Source organism: Triturus cristatus, chromosome 6 (assembly GCF_964204655.1).
Source record: "Triturus cristatus chromosome 6, aTriCri1.1, whole genome shotgun sequence".
Taxonomy (NCBI): domain Eukaryota; kingdom Metazoa; phylum Chordata; class Amphibia; order Caudata; family Salamandridae; genus Triturus; species Triturus cristatus.
This window is the reverse complement of record NC_140589.1, coordinates 1116417417-1116435591: the sequence shown is the minus strand read 5'-3', so window position 1 is coordinate 1116435591 and position 18175 is coordinate 1116417417. Positions and strand designations below refer to the sequence as shown.

The 18175-nt window shown below is 50.3% G+C and overlaps 1 protein-coding gene across 1 annotated transcript in view; it reads right to left on the bottom strand.

Annotated features, from left to right (window-relative positions):
- The window catches only part of LOC146821050 (rho-related GTP-binding protein RhoU-like), a 93708-nt gene that overhangs the window by 65214 nt on the left and 10319 nt on the right, over positions 1 to 18175 (bottom strand). The window lies entirely within an intron of this gene.

Genomic DNA, 18175 nt, shown 5'->3' with positions numbered 1-18175 from the left:
CTTGAATAAGAATATCAATAAAAAAAATATACCGGGTACATGAGTGAAGTGCGGACGTCTACTTGAATAAGAATATCAATAAAAAAAATATATACCGGGTACATGAGTGAAGTGCCAACTTTTGAGATTATCCTTTATTAAATATTTGTGTATAATTTACACAAGGTAGCGAGCAGGAATGACGTTAAAGCGGACTCATTTTTAGTTCCATAAACTGAGTGCCGTTAAATCGGTATGGTTTATTAGCGCAACACTTAAACGGTGCTATACATATACACGTTCATAATATGCATAAAAAGGTCTATATAAGTTATGTCCACTTATTGTTTAAGAAAATGACCATCATGTCCTGAGACAGAAGTCGTGGGGCCCGGGTCTTGGCAAAGAGATATTTACTTTTCCTTACGGTTTGCCACACCAAAGGCTTTGCAACACTGACTTGCCAGGACACTCGTTCATGAATTACTGAATCGAGTTTACAGCAGAACTTTAACACGTTGCCCCGGCTACAACAAGCATTTACAATGCAATGGTCTCGGCATTGGTAAAGTTAGAGCTATTGGCATTGCTCATGACATTATTTTTGTTTTTGTTTTTAAAACATTTAACCCCTTGGATGCTCATGACGGAGCGGTTCCGTCATGAGCATCAGTTGGGCTGTGCTCATGACGGAACCGCTCCGTCATGAGGACAGCCCCTGGGGGAAGCGCTGGCGCTCCCCCCCTGGGGCACCGATCGTGCCCCCACAGACGGGGATGGCAGCGGAAGAGTTTCCGCTGCCACCCCCGAGCCCCCCCACGCTTCCTGGTGACGTCAGCGCGCACAGCGCGCGCTGGCGTCATCAGGAAGTGCTCGGACGCCTGGAAGCCATTTGCTTCCAGGCGTCCATAGAGGAAGGTGAGTGGTGTTTGCTCCGGTGGGGTGGCGGGGGCCTTGTAGAGTGTATTGAGGCGTCGGGGGAGAGGAAAGAGTATTTCCTCTCCCCTGATGTCTCAATACAGGGCATTCCTGCTCCACGATCGCGCACAGCGTCGCGATCGTGGAGCAGGGATGCCCCACTAGACACCAGGGATGTGTTTTTTTTTATTTTGGAAGCGACCCCTTGGGTAAGGGTCGCTTCCTGGGGCCAATTATTATCTGTAGACTTTTCTGCCCCCTCTGGGGGCAGATCGGTGTTTTTTTTTCACCGTTTCTGCTCCCAGGGGGGGCAGAAAAGCCCACTAGACACCAGGGATATTAGTATTTATGTTGGAAGCGACCCCTTGGGTAAGGGTCGCTTCCTGGGGCCAATTATTATTCTGTAGACTTTTCTGCCCCCTCTGGGGGCAGATCGGTGTTTTTTTTTCGCCGTTTCTGCTCCCAGGGGGGGCAGAAAAGCCCACTAGACACCAGGGATATTAGTATTTATGTTGGAAGCGACCCCTTGGGTAAGGGTCGCTTCCTTGGGGCCAATTTATATCTGAAGACTTTTCTGCCCCCTCTGGGGGCAGATCGGTGTTTTTTTTTCGCCGTTTCTGCTCCCAGGGGGGGGCAGAAAAGCCCACTAGACACCAGGGATATTAGTATTTATGTAGGAAGCGACCCCTTGGGTAAGGGTCGCTTCCTTGGGGCCATTTATTATTTGAAGACTTTTCTGCCCCCTCTGGGGGCAGATCGGTGTTTTTTTTTCGCCGTTTCTGCTCCCAGGGGGGGCAGAAAAGCCCACTAGACACTAGGGATATCAGTATTTATGAAGGAAGCGACCCCTTGGGCAAGGGTCGCTTCCTAGGGCCCCTAAATATTTGGAAGACTTTTCTGCCCCCTCTGGGGGCAGATCGGTGTTATTTTTTTGCCATTTCTGCTCCTGGGGGGGGGGGGGCAGAAAAGCCCACTAGACACCAGGGATATAAATATTATTGTAGGAAGCGACCCCTTGGGCAAGGGTCGCTTCCTTGGGCCCCTAAATTTTTTGAAGACTTTTCTGCCCGGGGGATCGGTTTTATTTTTTCGCCGTTTCTGCTCCCACGGGGGGCAGAAAAGCCCACTAGACCCCAGGGAATTAGTTCAAATAAAAATAGAAGTGACCCCTCGCTTCCAGGGTGCAATTTGTTTTCTGCCCCACCTGGCACACAACCCGATTGACCATTTGGGTAGTGACATAGCATGTTAGAATGTTTATTGTTATATTTTTTGTGATTTCCAATTGTAATGTTTTTTTTTTGTTTACTTTTTTGTTCTAGGTGAAGGCTTTTCTTCTTTTCACGTTGCCGTTTTGTGGCTGGTGGTTCTGCTGTTTGTGTAGTTTGGTAAGAGACTTATTTTTGTACAATGTAAATGTGTTTGATTTCTCTGCCTGTTTTTTTTTTGCAAATGGTGTAATAATAGCAGTATGTTTGGTTTTTGAGTGTCAAAAACTTTTTGCATTGGTGCTCGATGTGTATTTTGTTGTCTTGTGAGTAATTTGTTTTTTTTTCTTCTTTCTAGTTTGATATCGTTGGTCTTTGCTGTGTCACTGCAGAGTTTATTTCTGGTGAGTGCAGCTGTCTCTTGTAATTGGATTGTATAGTTTTTGAGTACATTGATCTTTGTGATAAAGGTACACAATTCTTTACTTACTTGGTGTGCACATTGTTGGTTGTTGTTGACTTGTTTGTGCAGTCTTCCATCTTAGTAGGTATAATGGCTAGCCGCAGGATGACTGCTCAGCAGGTTGTTGGTTTGCTGTTTGAGTCTTCCTCTGATATTGGGTCAGAGACTGACTCTGCTTCTGAGGGAGAGGGGGCAGGGGAAGATTCTGGCAGTGAGTTTTCTCTCCGTATGGGGTCATCGGATGATGAAGATACTCTTAGTGCGGATGAAGTGCCTGTGTTAGAGGAGGAGACTGATGTGCCGATAGTGCGGCAAGAGGCATCTGGGCTGCAGCCTGCGGCTGCAAGGCTTCCCGTTGGTGTAGTGCGGCAAGAGACATCTGGGCTGCAGGCTGGGACTGCAAGGCTTCCCGTTGGTGTAGTGCGGCAAGAGACATCTGGGCTGCAGGCTGGGGCTGCAAGCCTTTCCGTTGGTGTAGTGCGGCAAGAGACATCTGGGCTGCAGGCTGGGGCTGCAAGTCTTCCCGTTGAAAGTGATGACCTCTGGGTTGCCCCTGGCATGGTGCAGCCGGAATTTCCTGAGTTTACTGGTGTTCCAGGGTCTAGAGTGAATACCGAGAACTTTTTGCCTGTAAATTTTTTTCAGTTGTTTATGGACGATGTGTTTTTGGCAGAGATTGTTGAGCAGACTAATTTGTATGCCGAACAGTTTTTGAGGGACAACAGTGCCAGTCTTAAGCCACACTCTAGAGCTACCCGGTGGACTCCCACAAATGTTGAAGAGATGAAGAAGTTCTTGGGTTTAACTTTTTTGATGGGCTTGCTAAGGAAGCCATCATTGGCTTCATATTGGTCTAGCAGTCCCTTGATGGCAACGTCTATTTTTCCGGCAGTCATGAGTCGTGACAGGTATTTGCTTCTGCTTCGGATGATGCACTTTGTAGATAATGGTTTAGCGTTGCCACGAGATCACCCTGATTGTGACCGTCTTTTTAAGATTAGGCCTGTCCTTGATCACTTTGTTGATCGATTTTCTGAGATTTATGCCCCTGGTAGAGAAATTGCAGTGGATGAGTCTTTGGTGTTGTTCAAGGGCCGCTTGGTTTTTAGGCAATACATTCCTAGTAAGAGGGCACGCTATGGAATAAAGCTGTATATGCTGTGTGACAGTAGGACTGGATATGTCTCCAATTTCAGGGTGTACACCGGTAAGGAATCTAGGTTTAACCTCCCTGGTTGTCCGTCCACTTTTGGAGTGACTGAGAAAATTGTTTGGGAACTTGGAAGAGGATTTTTTAACAAAGGCCACCATTTATATGTAGATAACTTCTACACTGGTGTACGGTTGTTCAGGGAATTGGCCAAAGTGGACACTTTTGCTTGTGGCACAGTCCGCTGTAACCGTAAAGGTTTTCCGAAAGAACTTGTTTGTCAAAAGCTTGTGCGGGGACAGTGCAGTGCGTTGCGTTGCCAGGAGCTTCTTGCTGTGAAGTTTACAGACAGGAGAGATGTCTACATGCTGACTTCCATCCATGATGAAAGCACTGCACCTGTGACTGTTTGGGGTCAGGTCGCTGAAGCGCGCAAACCTGTATGTGTTTTAGACTATAATAGGTACATGGGTGGTGTTGACAGAGTAGATCAGAGGTTGGAACCTTACACTGCTCTTCGTAAGGCTTACATTTGGTACAAGAAGTTGGCTATCCATCTTTTCCACTTGGCAATGTTTAATGCTTTTGTTGTGTTCCAGGATTCTTGCCATGAGTCAAAGATGACTTTTGCTAAGTTTCAGGAGTCTGTAATAGGCAGCCTTGTTGTAGTGGAACAGGCAAGTGTTCCTAGAGTTGGACTGGTGGAGGATGTTGCTAGATTGAAAGAACGCCACTTTCCAGATCACATTCCTCCCACACCCGCAAAAGATTTTCCCAGTAGGAGATGTAGAGTCTGTTGGCGAAGAGGTACGCGGAAGGAGTGTCGTATGTACTGCCCCGATTGTCCCTCTCATCCTGCACTGTGTCTCTCTGCTTGTTTTAGAGCGTACCACACGCGAAAAAATTTTTGGGAGGATTCTTGAGTGGTAAAGTGAACTGGCTGGTCTGTATTCTTTGGATAATTTGATTCTGTTTCAAGGTTGGTGTTAGTGCAATGTATTTAGTTGCTGATTTTCTGTTAGAAAATTTGTATCTATTTGCAATTTGTTTGTGTTTTTATTTTTTTCTAAAAAAATCCAAAATGTGATGGCGGTGTGTGTAGGCTTGCGCTTGGCTGTTGGTGTGTGTGGACTGGCACTTGGTTGGTGGTGTGCGTGGAATGGTGCTTGGCTGACGGTGTGCGTGGACTGGCGGTGTGCATGGACTGGCGGTGTGCGTGGACTGGTGCGTGGCTGGTGGTGTGCGTGGCTGGTGGTGTGCGTGGAATGGTGCTTGGCTGGCGGTGTGCGTGGAATGGTGCTTGGCTGGTGGTGTGCGTGGAATGGTGCTTGGCTGGCGCTGTGCGTGGACTGGTTCTTGGCTGGCAGTGTGTGTGGACTGGTGGTGTGTGCGGACTGGTGTTTGGCTGGTGGTGTCCGTGGACTGGAGCTTGGCTGGTGGTGTCCGTGGACTGGAGCTTGTCTGGTGGTGTGTGTGGACTGGAGCTTGGCTGGCGGTGTGTGTGGAATGGTGCTTGTCTGGTGGTGTCCGTGGACTGGAGCTTGGCTGGCGGTGTAGGTGGATTGGCGATTGGCTGCCGGTGTGCCTGGACTGGCGATTGGATGGTGGTGTGCCTGGACTGGCGCTTGGCTAGCGGTGTGCGTGGACTGGCGTTTGGCTAGCGGTGTGTGTCGACCGGTGCTTGGCTGGCTGTGTGTGAGTAGTGACTTTCTGCTGGTCACTACACACACTGCTAGCTGAGTGCCACTCCACGCAATCCTTCTGCCTGTGTAGTTGCTGTGTCTGGATTGTGGGCGTGTGAAAGTGATGGGCCCTTGAATGGCGCTGTGTGCCGGTGTGAGTTTTGTTATGTGATGGGCCCGCGGCTGGCGGTGTGAATGGTTTTGTATGTCTCACACGTATGAAAGGTGTATGAATGGCCTGTAAAGAGGTTGGTGCCTTGTCGTGGCTTTACAGCTCACGAGCTGTGAGTCAATGGTTCAGTTTCTTGCCCTTTCAATTATTACCAGTGCATTTCATTTTTTGTGAAATCACTTGGTAATACAATTTTATCTACTGAACCATCACTCACCCTCGTGCCAAATCCAACCAGTATGTGCGTGTGCTTGCGGGTTAGATGACTGTGCAGTAATATTTGTTTTTTTGAAGCAGGGTGTACCTTGTCCCTTTTTGGTGATTTTTGTACTGTGTTGCTTTTGTACCTGGTGGTGCGAATGGTCTTGTTTGTATCACGTATGAAAGGTGTGTGAATGGCCTGTAAAGCGGTTGGTGCCTTGACGTGGCTTTACAGCTCACGAGCTGCAAGTCATTGGTTTGGATTTTTGTGAATTTAATTATTGACAGTGCATTTCATATTTGTGAAATCTCTTGTTAATAAAATTTAATACACTGAACCATGACTTGCCCTCGTGCCAAATCCAACCAGTATGTGTGTGTGTTTGAGGAATAGATGGTTGTGCAGGAATCTTTTTTTTTTGTTTCTCTGCCAAGGTACACTTTCCATGTAAGAATAACCCACCAACTGTAGATATTGTCGAAAACCTTTGGGAGTTCATGGTGATGTCTCTCTAGTGATTTGAAAAATATTTTTTATCCCCATTGTCCTGTAAACCTCAAATTGTCTGCCACATTTTCTTTGCAGTATTATTCCTAAATTCTCACGCTGTAGTAACAATAGGTAATCTGGTTATGCAAGGGGGGTTACTTTTGTTTTTTGCCCAGGGCTCGGCGGCCATCTAGGGAAACCTACCAAACCCAGGCATTTTTGAAAACTAGACACCCGGCGGCTTCCAGGGAGGTATGGCTTGCGTGGATCCCCCAACGTTTCCTTACCCAGAATCCCCTGCAAACCTCAATTTTTGCCCAAAAAATCACTTTTTTCACACATTTTGGGGTGGGAAAGTAGTGGCATCACCGGGCTCACACAAATTTACCACCACCCAGCGTTCCCCCAGGTCTCCCGGTAAAAATGGTGCCTCACTTGTGTGGGAGGCCCAAGTACCCGCGGCAGGCAAGGGCCCCAAAGGTAGTGAGGCCACCTCAAGATGGCCTATCGCCAAACCACCTGGTTTTGCAAGGGGGGTCACTTTGGTTTTTGGCCCGGTGCGCGGCGGCCATCTAGGGAAACCTACCAAACCCAGGCATTTTTGAAAACTAGACACCCGGCGGCTTCCAGGGAGGTATGGCTTGCGTGGATCCCCCAATGTTTCCTTACCCAGAATCCCCTGCAAACCTCAATTTTTGCTCAAAAAATCACTTTTTTCACACATTTTGGGGTGGGAAAGTAGTGGCATCACCGGGCTCACACAAATTTACCACCACCCAGCGTTCCCCCAGGTCTCCCGGTAAAAATGGTGCCTCACTTGTGTGGGAGGCCCAAGTACCCGCGGCAGGCAAGGGCCCCAAAGGTAGTGAGGCCACCTCAAGATGGCCTATCGCCAAACCACCTGGTTTTGCAAGGGGGGTCACTTTGGTTTTTGGCCCGGTGCGCGGCGGCCATCTAGGGAAACCTACCAAACCCAGGCATTTTTGAAAACTAGACACCCGGCGGCTTCCAGGGAGGTATGGCTTGCGTGGATCCCCCAACGTTTCCTTACCCAGAATCCCCTGCAAACCTCAATTTTTGCTCAAAAAATCACTTTTTTCACACATTTTGGGGTGGGAAAGTAGTGGCATCACCGGGCTCACACAAATTTACCACCACCCAGCGTTCCCCCAGGTCTCCCGGTAAAAATGGTGCCTCACTTGTGTGGGAGGCCCAAGTACCCGCGGCAGGCAAGGGCCCCAAACGTAGTGAGGCCACCTCAAGATGGCCTATCGCCAAACCACCTGGTTTTGCAAGGGGGGTCACTTTGGTTTTTGGCCCGGTGCGCGGCGGCCATCTAGGGAAACCTACCAAACCCAGGCATTTTTGAAAACTAGACACCCGGCGGCTTCCAGGGAGGTATGGCTTGCGTGGATCCCCCAACGTTTCCTTACCCAGAATCCCCTGCAAACCTCAATTTTTGCTCAAAAAATCACTTTTTTCACACATTTTGGGGTGGGAAAGTAGTGGCATCACCGGGCTCACACAAATTTACCACCACCCAGCGTTCCCCCAGGTCTCCCGGTAAAAATGGTGCCTCACTTGTGTGGGAGGCCCAAGTACCCGCGGCAGGCAAGGGCCCCAAACGTAGTGAGGCCACCTCAAGATGGCCTATCGCCAAACCACCTGGTTTTGCAAGGGGGGTCACTTTGGTTTTTGGCCCGGTGCGCGGCGGCCATCTAGGGAAACCTACCAAACCCAGGCATTTTTGAAAACTAGACACCCGGCGGCTTCCAGGGAGGTATGGCTTGCGTGGATCCCCCAACGTTTCCTTACCCAGAATCCCCTGCAAACCTCAATTTTTGCTCAAAAAATCACTTTTTTCACACATTTTGGGGTGGGAAAGTAGTGGCATCACCGGGCTCACACAAATTTACCACCACCCAGCGTTCCCCCAGGTCTCCCGGTAAAAATGGTGCCTCACTTGTGTGGGAGGCCCAAGTACCCGCGGCAGGCAAGGGCCCCAAACGTAGTGAGGCCACCTCAAGATGGCCTATCGCCAAACCACCTGGTTTTGCAAGGGGGGTCACTTTGGTTTTTGGCCCGGTGCGCGGCGGCCATCTAGGGAAACCTACCAAACCCAGGCATTTTTGAAAACTAGACACCCGGCGGCTTCCAGGGAGGTATGGCTTGCGTGGATCCCCCAACGTTTCCTTACCCAGAATCCCCTGCAAACCTCAATTTTTGCTCAAAAAATCACTTTTTTCACACATTTTGGGGTGGGAAAGTAGTGGCATCACCGGGCTCACACAAATTTACCACCACCCAGCGTTCCCCCAGGTCTCCCGGTAAAAATGGTGCCTCACTTGTGTGGGAGGCCCAAGTACCCGCGGCAGGCAAGGGCCCCAAAGGTAGTGAGGCCACCTCAAGATGGCCTATCGCCAAACCACCTGGTTTTGCAAGGGGGGTCACTTTGGTTTTTGGCCCGGTGCGCGGCGGCCATCTAGGGAAACCTACCAAACCCAGGCATTTTTGAAAACTAGACACCCGGCGGCTTCCAGGGAGGTATGGCTTGCGTGGATCCCCCAACGTTTCCTTACCCAGAATCCCCTGCAAACCTCAATTTTTGCTCAAAAAATCACTTTTTTCACACATTTTGGGGTGGGAAAGTAGTGGCATCACCGGGCTCACACAAATTTACCACCACCCAGCGTTCCCCCAGGTCTCCCGGTAAAAATGGTGCCTCACTTGTGTGGGAGGCCCAAGTACCCGCGGCAGGCAAGGGCCCCAAAGGTAGTGAGGCCACCTCAAGATGGCCTATCGCCAAACCACCTGGTTTTGCAAGGGGGGTCACTTTGGTTTTTGGCCCGGTGCGCGGCGGCCATCTAGGGAAACCTACCAAACCCAGGCATTTTTGAAAACTAGACACCCGGCGGCTTCCAGGGAGGTATGGCTTGCGTGGATCCCCCAACGTTTCCTTACCCAGAATCCCCTGCAAACCTCAATTTTTGCTCAAAAAATCACTTTTTTCACACATTTTGGGGTGGGAAAGTAGTGGCATCACCGGGCTCACACAAATTTACCACCACCCAGCGTTCCCCCAGGTCTCCCGGTAAAAATGGTGCCTCACTTGTGTGGGAGGCCCAAGTACCCGCGGCAGGCAAGGGCCCCAAACGTAGTGAGGCCACCTCAAGATGGCCTATCGCCAAACCACCTGGTTTTGCAAGGGGGGTCACTTTGGTTTTTGGCCCGGTGCGCGGCGGCCATCTAGGGAAACCTACCAAACCCAGGCATTTTTGAAAACTAGACACCCGGCGGCTTCCAGGGAGGTATGGCTTGCGTGGATCCCCCAACGTTTCCTTACCCAGAATCCCCTGCAAACCTCAATTTTTGCTCAAAAAATCACATTTTTAACACATTTGGGGGTGGGAAAGTAGTGGCATCACCGGGCTCACACAAATTTACCACCACCCAGCGTTCCCCCAGGTCTCCCGGTAAAAATGGTGCCTCACTTGTGTGGGAGGCCCAAGTACCCGCGGCAGGCAAGGGCCCCAAACGTAGTGAGGCGACCTTTGGGATAGGCAATGTTGATGTTGCCTCACTACGTTTGGGGCCCTTGCCTGCCGCGGGTACTTGGGCCTCCCACACAAGTGAGGCACCATTTTTACCGGGAGACCTGGGGGAACGCTGGGTGGTGGTAAATTTGTGTGAGCCCGGTGATGCCACTACTTTCCCACCCCCAAATGTGTTAAAAATGTGATTTTTTGAGCAAAAATTGAGGTTTGCAGGGGATTCTGGGTAAGGAAACGTTGGGGGATCCACGCAAGCCATACCTCCCTGGAAGCCGCCGGGTGTCTAGTTTTCAAAAATGCCTGGGTTTGGTAGGTTTCCCTAGATGGCCGCCGCGCACCGGGCCAAAAACCAAAGTGACCCCCCTTGCAAAACCAGGTGGTTTGGCGATAGGCCATCTTGAGGTGGCCTCACTACGTTTGGGGCCCTTGCCTGCCGCGGGTACTTGGGCCTCCCACACATGTGAGGCACCATTTTTACCGGGAGACCTGGGGGAACGCTGGGTGGTGGTAAATTTGTGTGAGCCCGGTGATGCCACTACTTTCCCACCCCCAAATGTGTTAAAAATGTGATTTTTTGAGCAAAAATTGAGGTTTGCAGGGGATTCTGGGTAAGGAAACGTTGGGGGATCCACGCAAGCCATACCTCCCTGGAAGCCGCCGGGTGTCTAGTTTTCAAAAATGCCTGGGTTTGGTAGGTTTCCCTAGATGGCCGCCGCGCACCGGGCCAAAAACCAAAGTGACCCCCCTTGCAAAACCAGGTGGTTTGGCGATAGGCCATCTTGAGGTGGCCTCACTACGTTTGGGGCCCTTGCCTGCCGCGGGTACTTGGGCCTCCCACACAAGTGAGGCACCATTTTTACCGGGAGACCTGGGGGAACGCTGGGTGGTGGTAAATTTGTGTGAGCCCGGTGATGCCACTACTTTCCCACCCCAAAATGTGTGAAAAAAGTGATTTTTTGAGCAAAAATTGAGGTTTGCAGGGGATTCTGGGTAAGGAAACGTTGGGGGATCCACGCAAGCCATACCTCCCTGGAAGCCGCCGGGTGTCTAGTTTTCAAAAATGCCTGGGTTTGGTAGGTTTCCCTAGATGGCCGCCGCGCACCGGGCCAAAAACCAAAGTGACCCCCCTTGCAAAACCAGGTGGTTTGGCGATAGGCCATCTTGAGGTGGCCTCACTACGTTTGGGGCCCTTGCCTGCCGCGGGTACTTGGGCCTCCCACACAAGTGAGGCACCATTTTTACCGGGAGACCTGGGGGAACGCTGGGTGGTGGTAAATTTGTGTGAGCCCGGTGATGCCACTACTTTCCCACCCCCAAATGTGTTAAAAATGTGATTTTTTGAGCAAAAATTGAGGTTTGCAGGGGATTCTGGGTAAGGAAACGTTGGGGGATCCACGCAAGCCATACCTCCCTGGAAGCCGCCGGGTGTCTAGTTTTCAAAAATGCCTGGGTTTGGTAGGTTTCCCTAGATGGCCGCCGCGCACCGGGCCAAAAACCAAAGTGACCCCCCTTGCAAAACCAGGTGGTTTGGCGATAGGCCATCTTGAGGTGGCCTCACTACCTTTGGGGCCCTTGCCTGCCGCGGGTACTTGGGCCTCCCACACAAGTGAGGCACCATTTTTACCGGGAGACCTGGGGGAACGCTGGGTGGTGGTAAATTTGTGTGAGCCCGGTGATGCCACTACTTTCCCACCCCAAAATGTGTGAAAAAAGTGATTTTTTGAGCAAAAATTGAGGTTTGCAGGGGATTCTGGGTAAGGAAACGTTGGGGGATCCACGCAAGCCATACCTCCCTGGAAGCCGCCGGGTGTCTAGTTTTCAAAAATGCCTGGGTTTGGTAGGTTTCCCTAGATGGCCGCCGCGCACCGGGCCAAAAACCAAAGTGACCCCCCTTGCAAAACCAGGTGGTTTGGCGATAGGCCATCTTGAGGTGGCCTCACTACGTTTGGGGCCCTTGCCTGCCGCGGGTACTTGGGCCTCCCACACAAGTGAGGCACCATTTTTACCGGGAGACCTGGGGGAACGCTGGGTGGTGGTAAATTTGTGTGAGCCCGGTGATGCCACTACTTTCCCACCCCAAAATGTGTGAAAAAAGTGATTTTTTGAGCAAAAATTGAGGTTTGCAGGGGATTCTGGGTAAGGAAACGTTGGGGGATCCACGCAAGCCATACCTCCCTGGAAGCCGCCGGGTGTCTAGTTTTCAAAAATGCCTGGGTTTGGTAGGTTTCCCTAGATGGCCGCCGCGCACCGGGCCAAAAACCAAAGTGACCCCCCTTGCAAAACCAGGTGGTTTGGCGATAGGCCATCTTGAGGTGGCCTCACTACGTTTGGGGCCCTTGCCTGCCGCGGGTACTTGGGCCTCCCACACAAGTGAGGCACCATTTTTACCGGGAGACCTGGGGGAACGCTGGGTGGTGGTAAATTTGTGTGAGCCCGGTGATGCCACTACTTTCCCACCCCAAAATGTGTGAAAAAAGTGATTTTTTGAGCAAAAATTGAGGTTTGCAGGGGATTCTGGGTAAGGAAACGTTGGGGGATCCACGCAAGCCATACCTCCCTGGAAGCCGCCGGGTGTCTAGTTTTCAAAAATGCCTGGGTTTGGTAGGTTTCCCTAGATGGCCGCCGCGCACCGGGCCAAAAACCAAAGTGACCCCCCTTGCAAAACCAGGTGGTTTGGCGATAGGCCATCTTGAGGTGGCCTCACTACGTTTGGGGCCCTTGCCTGCCGCGGGTACTTGGGCCTCCCACACAAGTGAGGCACCATTTTTACCGGGAGACCTGGGGGAACGCTGGGTGGTGGTAAATTTGTGTGAGCCCGGTGATGCCACTACTTTCCCACCCCAAAATGTGTGAAAAAAGTGATTTTTTGAGCAAAAATTGAGGTTTGCAGGGGATTCTGGGTAAGGAAACGTTGGGGGATCCACGCAAGCCATACCTCCCTGGAAGCCGCCGGGTGTCTAGTTTTCAAAAATGCCTGGGTTTGGTAGGTTTCCCTAGATGGCCGCCGCGCACCGGGCCAAAAACCAAAGTGACCCCCCTTGCAAAACCAGGTGGTTTGGCGATAGGCCATCTTGAGGTGGCCTCACTACCTTTGGGGCCCTTGCCTGCCGCGGGTACTTGGGCCTCCCACACAAGTGAGGCACCATTTTTACCGGGAGACCTGGGGGAACGCTGGGTGGTGGTAAATTTGTGTGAGCCCGGTGATGCCACTACTTTCCCACCCCAAAATGTGTTAAAAAAGTGATTTTTTGAGCAAAAATTGAGGTTTGCAGGGGATTCTGGGTAAGGAAACGTTGGGGGATCCACGCAAGCCATACCTCCCTGGAAACCGCCGGGTGTCTAGTTTTCAGAAATGTATAGGTTTGGTAGGTTTCCCTAGGTGCCGGCAGGGCTAGGGTACAAAATCTACAGCTAGTCACTTTGCCAAAAAAAGGGTCATTTTTCACTCCAAAACCACGTTGCGTTTTGCGCCGTTTCCTGTCGCGGGCACTAGGCCGACCCGCACAAGTGAGGTACCATTTTTCTCGTAGGACTTTGGGGAACGCGGGGTGGGTGGAAATTTGTGGATCCACGCAGATTCCAGAACTTTCCATCACAGAAATGTGGGGAAAATGTGTTTTTTTTGTCAATTTTTTACGTTTGCAAGGGATTCTGGGTAACAGACCATGGTGGGAGGCAGTCAAGTCACCCCATCCTGGATTCCCCTGGGTGTCTAGTTTTCAGAAATGTATAGGTTTGCTAGGTTTCCCTAGGTGCCGGCAGGGCTAGGGTACAAAATCTACAGCTAGTCACTTTGCCAAAAAAAAGGGTCATTTTTCACTCCAAAACCACGTTGCGTTTTGCGCCGTTTCCTGTCGCGGGCACTAGGCCGACCCGCACAAGTGAGGTACCATTTTTCTCGTAGGACTTTGGGGAACGCGGGGTGGGTGGAAATTTGTGGATCCACGCAGATTCCAGAACTTTCCATCACAGAAATGTGGGGAAAATGTGTTTTTTTTGTCAATTTTTTACGTTTGCAAGGGATTCTGGGTAACAGACCATGGTGGGAGGCAGTCAAGTCACCCCATCCTGGATTCCCCTGGGTGTCTAGTTTTCAGAAATGTATAGGTTTGCTAGGTTTCCCTAGGTGCCGGCAGGGCTAGGGTACAAAATCTACAGCTAGTCACTTTGCCAAAAAAAGGGTCATTTTTCACTCCAAAACCACGTTGCGTTTTGCGCCGTTTCCTGTCGCGGGCACTAGGCCGACCCGCACAAGTGAGGTACCATTTTTCTCGTAGGACTTTGGGGAACGCGGGGTGGGTGGAAATTTGTGGATCCACGCAGATTCCAGAACTTTCCATCACAGAAATGTGGGGAAAATGTGTTTTTTTTGTCAATTTTTTACGTTTGCAAGGGATTCTGGGTAACAGACCATGGTGGGAGGCAGTCAAGTCACCCCATCCTGGATTCCCCTGGGTGTCTAGTTTTCAGAAATGTATAGGTTTGCTAGGTTTCCCTAGGTGCCGGCAGGGCTAGGGTACAAAATCTACAGCTAGTCACTTTGCCAAAAAAAGGGTCATTTTTCACTCCAAAACCACGTTGCGTTTTGCGCCGTTTCCTGTCGCGGGCACTAGGCCGACCCGCACAAGTGAGGTACCATTTTTCTCGTAGGACTTTGGGGAACGCGGGGTGGGTGGAAATTTGTGGATCCACGCAGATTCCAGAACTTTCCATCACAGAAATGTGGGGAAAATGTGTTTTTTTTGTCAATTTTTTACGTTTGCAAGGGATTCTGGGTAACAGACCATGGTGGGAGGCAGTCAAGTCACCCCATCCTGGATTCCCCTGGGTGTCTAGTTTTCAGAAATGTATAGGTTTGCTAGGTTTCCCTAGGTGCCGGCAGGGCTAGGGTACAAAATCTACAGCTAGTCACTTTGCCAAAAAAAGGGTCATTTTTCACTCCAAAACCACGTTGCGTTTTGCGCCGTTTCCTGTCGCGGGCACTAGGCCGACCCGCACAAGTGAGGTACCATTTTTCTCGTAGGACTTTGGGGAACGCGGGGTGGGTGGAAATTTGTGGATCCACGCAGATTCCAGAACTTTCCATCACAGAAATGTGGGGAAAATGTGTTTTTTTTGTCAATTTTTTACGTTTGCAAGGGATTCTGGGTAACAGACCATGGTGGGAGGCAGTCAAGTCACCCCATCCTGGATTCCCCTGGGTGTCTAGTTTTCAGAAATGTATAGGTTTGCTAGGTTTCCCTAGGTGCCGGCAGGGCTAGGGTACAAAATCTACAGCTAGTCACTTTGCCAAAAAAAGGGTCATTTTTCACTCCAAAACCATGTTGCGTTTTGCGCCGTTTCCTGTCGCGGGCACTAGGCCGACCCGCACAAGTGAGGTACCATTTTTCTCGTAGGACTTTGGGGAACGCGGGGTGGGTGGAAATTTGTGGATCCACGCAGATTCCAGAACTTTCCATCACAGAAATGTGGGGAAAATGTGTTTTTTTTGTCAATTTTTTATGTTTGCAAGGGATTCTGGGTAACAGACCATGGTGGGAGGCAGTCAAGTCACCCCATCCTGGATTCCCCTGGGTGTCTAGTTTTCAGAAATGTATAGGTTTGCTAGGTTTCCCTAGGTGCCGGCAGGGCTAGGGTACAAAATCTACAGCTAGTCACTTTGCCAAAAAAAGGGTCATTTTTCACTCCAAAACCATGTTGCGTTTTGCGCCGTTTCCTGTCGCGGGCACTAGGCCGACCCGCACAAGTGAGGTACCATTTTTCTCGTAGGACTTTGGGGAACGCGGGGTGGGTGGAAATTTGTGGATCCACGCAGATTCCAGAACTTTCCATCACAGAAATGTGGGGAAAATGTGTTTTTTTTGTCAATTTTTTACGTTTGCAAGGGATTCTGGGTAACAGACCATGGTGGGAGGCAGTCAAGTCACCCCATCCTGGATTCCCCTGGGTGTCTAGTTTTCAGAAATGTATAGGTTTGCTAGGTTTCCCTAGGTGCCGGCAGGGCTAGGGTACAAAATCTACAGCTAGTCACTTTGCCAAAAAAAGGGTCATTTTTCACTCCAAAACCACGTTGCGTTTTGCGCCGTTTCCTGTCGCGGGCACTAGGCCGACCCGCACAAGTGAGGTACCATTTTTCTCGTAGGACTTTGGGGAACGCGGGGTGGGTGGAAATTTGTGGATCCACGCAGATTCCAGAACTTTCCATCACAGAAATGTGGGGAAAATGTGTTTTTTTTGTCAATTTTTTACGTTTGCAAGGGATTCTGGGTAACAGACCATGGTGGGAGGCAGTCAAGTCACCCCATCCTGGATTCCCCTGGGTGTCTAGTTTTCAGAAATGTATAGGTTTGCTAGGTTTCCCTAGGTGCCGGCAGGGCTAGGGTACAAAATCTACAGCTAGTCACTTTGCCAAAAAAAGGGTCATTTTTCACTCCAAAACCATGTTGCGTTTTGCGCCGTTTCCTGTCGCGGGCACTAGGCCGACCCGCACAAGTGAGGTACCATTTTTCTCGTAGGACTTTGGGGAACGCGGGGTGGGTGGAAATTTGTGGATCCACACAGATTCCAGAACTTTCCATCACAGAAATGTGGGGAAAATGTGTTTTTTTTGTCAATTTTTTACGTTTGCAAGGGATTCTGGGTAACAGACCATGGTGGGAGGCAGTCAAGTCACCCCATCCTGGATTCCCCTGGGTGTCTAGTTTTCAGAAATGTATAGGTTTGCTAGGTTTCCCTAGGTGCCGGCAGGGCTAGGGTACAAAATCTACAGCTAGTCACTTTGCCAAAAAAAGGGTCATTTTTCACTCCAAAACCATGTTGCGTTTTGCGCCGTTTCCTGTCGCGGGCACTAGGCCGACCCGCACAAGTGAGGTACCATTTTTCTCGTAGGACTTTGGGGAACGCGGGGTGGGTGGAAATTTGTGGATCCACGCAGATTCCAGAACTTTCCATCACAGAAATGTGGGGAAAATGTGTTTTTTTTGTCAATTTTTTACGTTTGCAAGGGATTCTGGGTAACAGACCATGGTGGGAGGCAGTCAAGTCACCCCATCCTGGATTCCCCTGGGTGTCTAGTTTTCAGAAATGTATAGGTTTGCTAGGTTTCCCTAGGTGCCGGCAGGGCTAGGGTACAAAATCTACAGCTAGTCACTTTGCCAAAAAAAGGGTCATTTTTCACTCCAAAACCACGTTGCGTTTTGCGCCGTTTCCTGTCGCGGGCACTAGGCCGACCCGCACAAGTGAGGTACCATTTTTCTCGTAGGACTTTGGGGAACGCGGGGTGGGTGGAAATTTGTGGATCCACGCAGATTCCAGAACTTTGCATCACAGAAATGTGGGGAAAATGTGGTTTTTTTGTCAATTTTTTACGTTTGCAAGGGATTCTGGGTAACAGACCATGGTGGGAGGCAGTCAAGTCACCCCATCCTGGATTCCCCTGGGTGTCTAGTTTTCAGAAATGTATAGGTTTGCTAGGTTTCCCTAGGTGCCGGCAGGGCTAGGGTACAAAATCTACAGCTAGTCACTTTGCCAAAAAAAGGGTCATTTTTCACTCCAAAACCACGTTGCGTTTTGCGCCGTTTCCTGTCGCGGGCACTAGGCCGACCCGCACAAGTGAGGTACCATTTTTCTCGTAGGACTTTGGGGAACGCGGGGTGGGTGGAAATTTGTGGATCCACGCAGATTCCAGAACTTTGCATCACAGAAATGTGGGGAAAATGTGGTTTTTTTTTCAATTTTTTACGTTTGCAAGGGATTCTGGGTAACAGACCATGGTGGGAGGCAGTCAAGTCACCCCATCCTGGATTCCCCTGGGTGTCTAGTTTTCAGAAATGTATAGGTTTGCTAGGTTTCCCTAGGTGCCGGCAGGGCTAGGGTACAAAATCTACAGCTAGTCACTTTGCCAAAAAAAGGGTCATTTTTCACTCCAAAACCACGTTGCGTTTTGCGCCGTTTCCTGTCGCGGGCACTAGGCCGACCCGCACAAGTGAGGTACCATTTTTCTCGTAGGACTTTGGGGAACGCGGGGTGGGTGGAAATTTGTGGATCCACGCAGATTCCAGAACTTTGCATCACAGAAATGTGGGGAAAATGTGGTTTTTTTTTCAATTTTTTACGTTTGCAAGGGATTCTGGGTAACAGACCATGGTGGGAGGCAGTCAAGTCACCCCATCCTGGATTCCCCTGGGTGTCTAGTTTTCAAAAATGTATAGGTTTGCTAGGTTTCCCTAGGTGCCGGCAGGGCTAGGGTTCAAAAACTACAGCTAGACTCTTTGCAAAAAAAGTGTAAATTTTCAGTGTGAAAATGTGGTGTGTTCACCTTAGGTTTTGAGCCACTTCCTGTCGTGGGCACTATGCCTACCC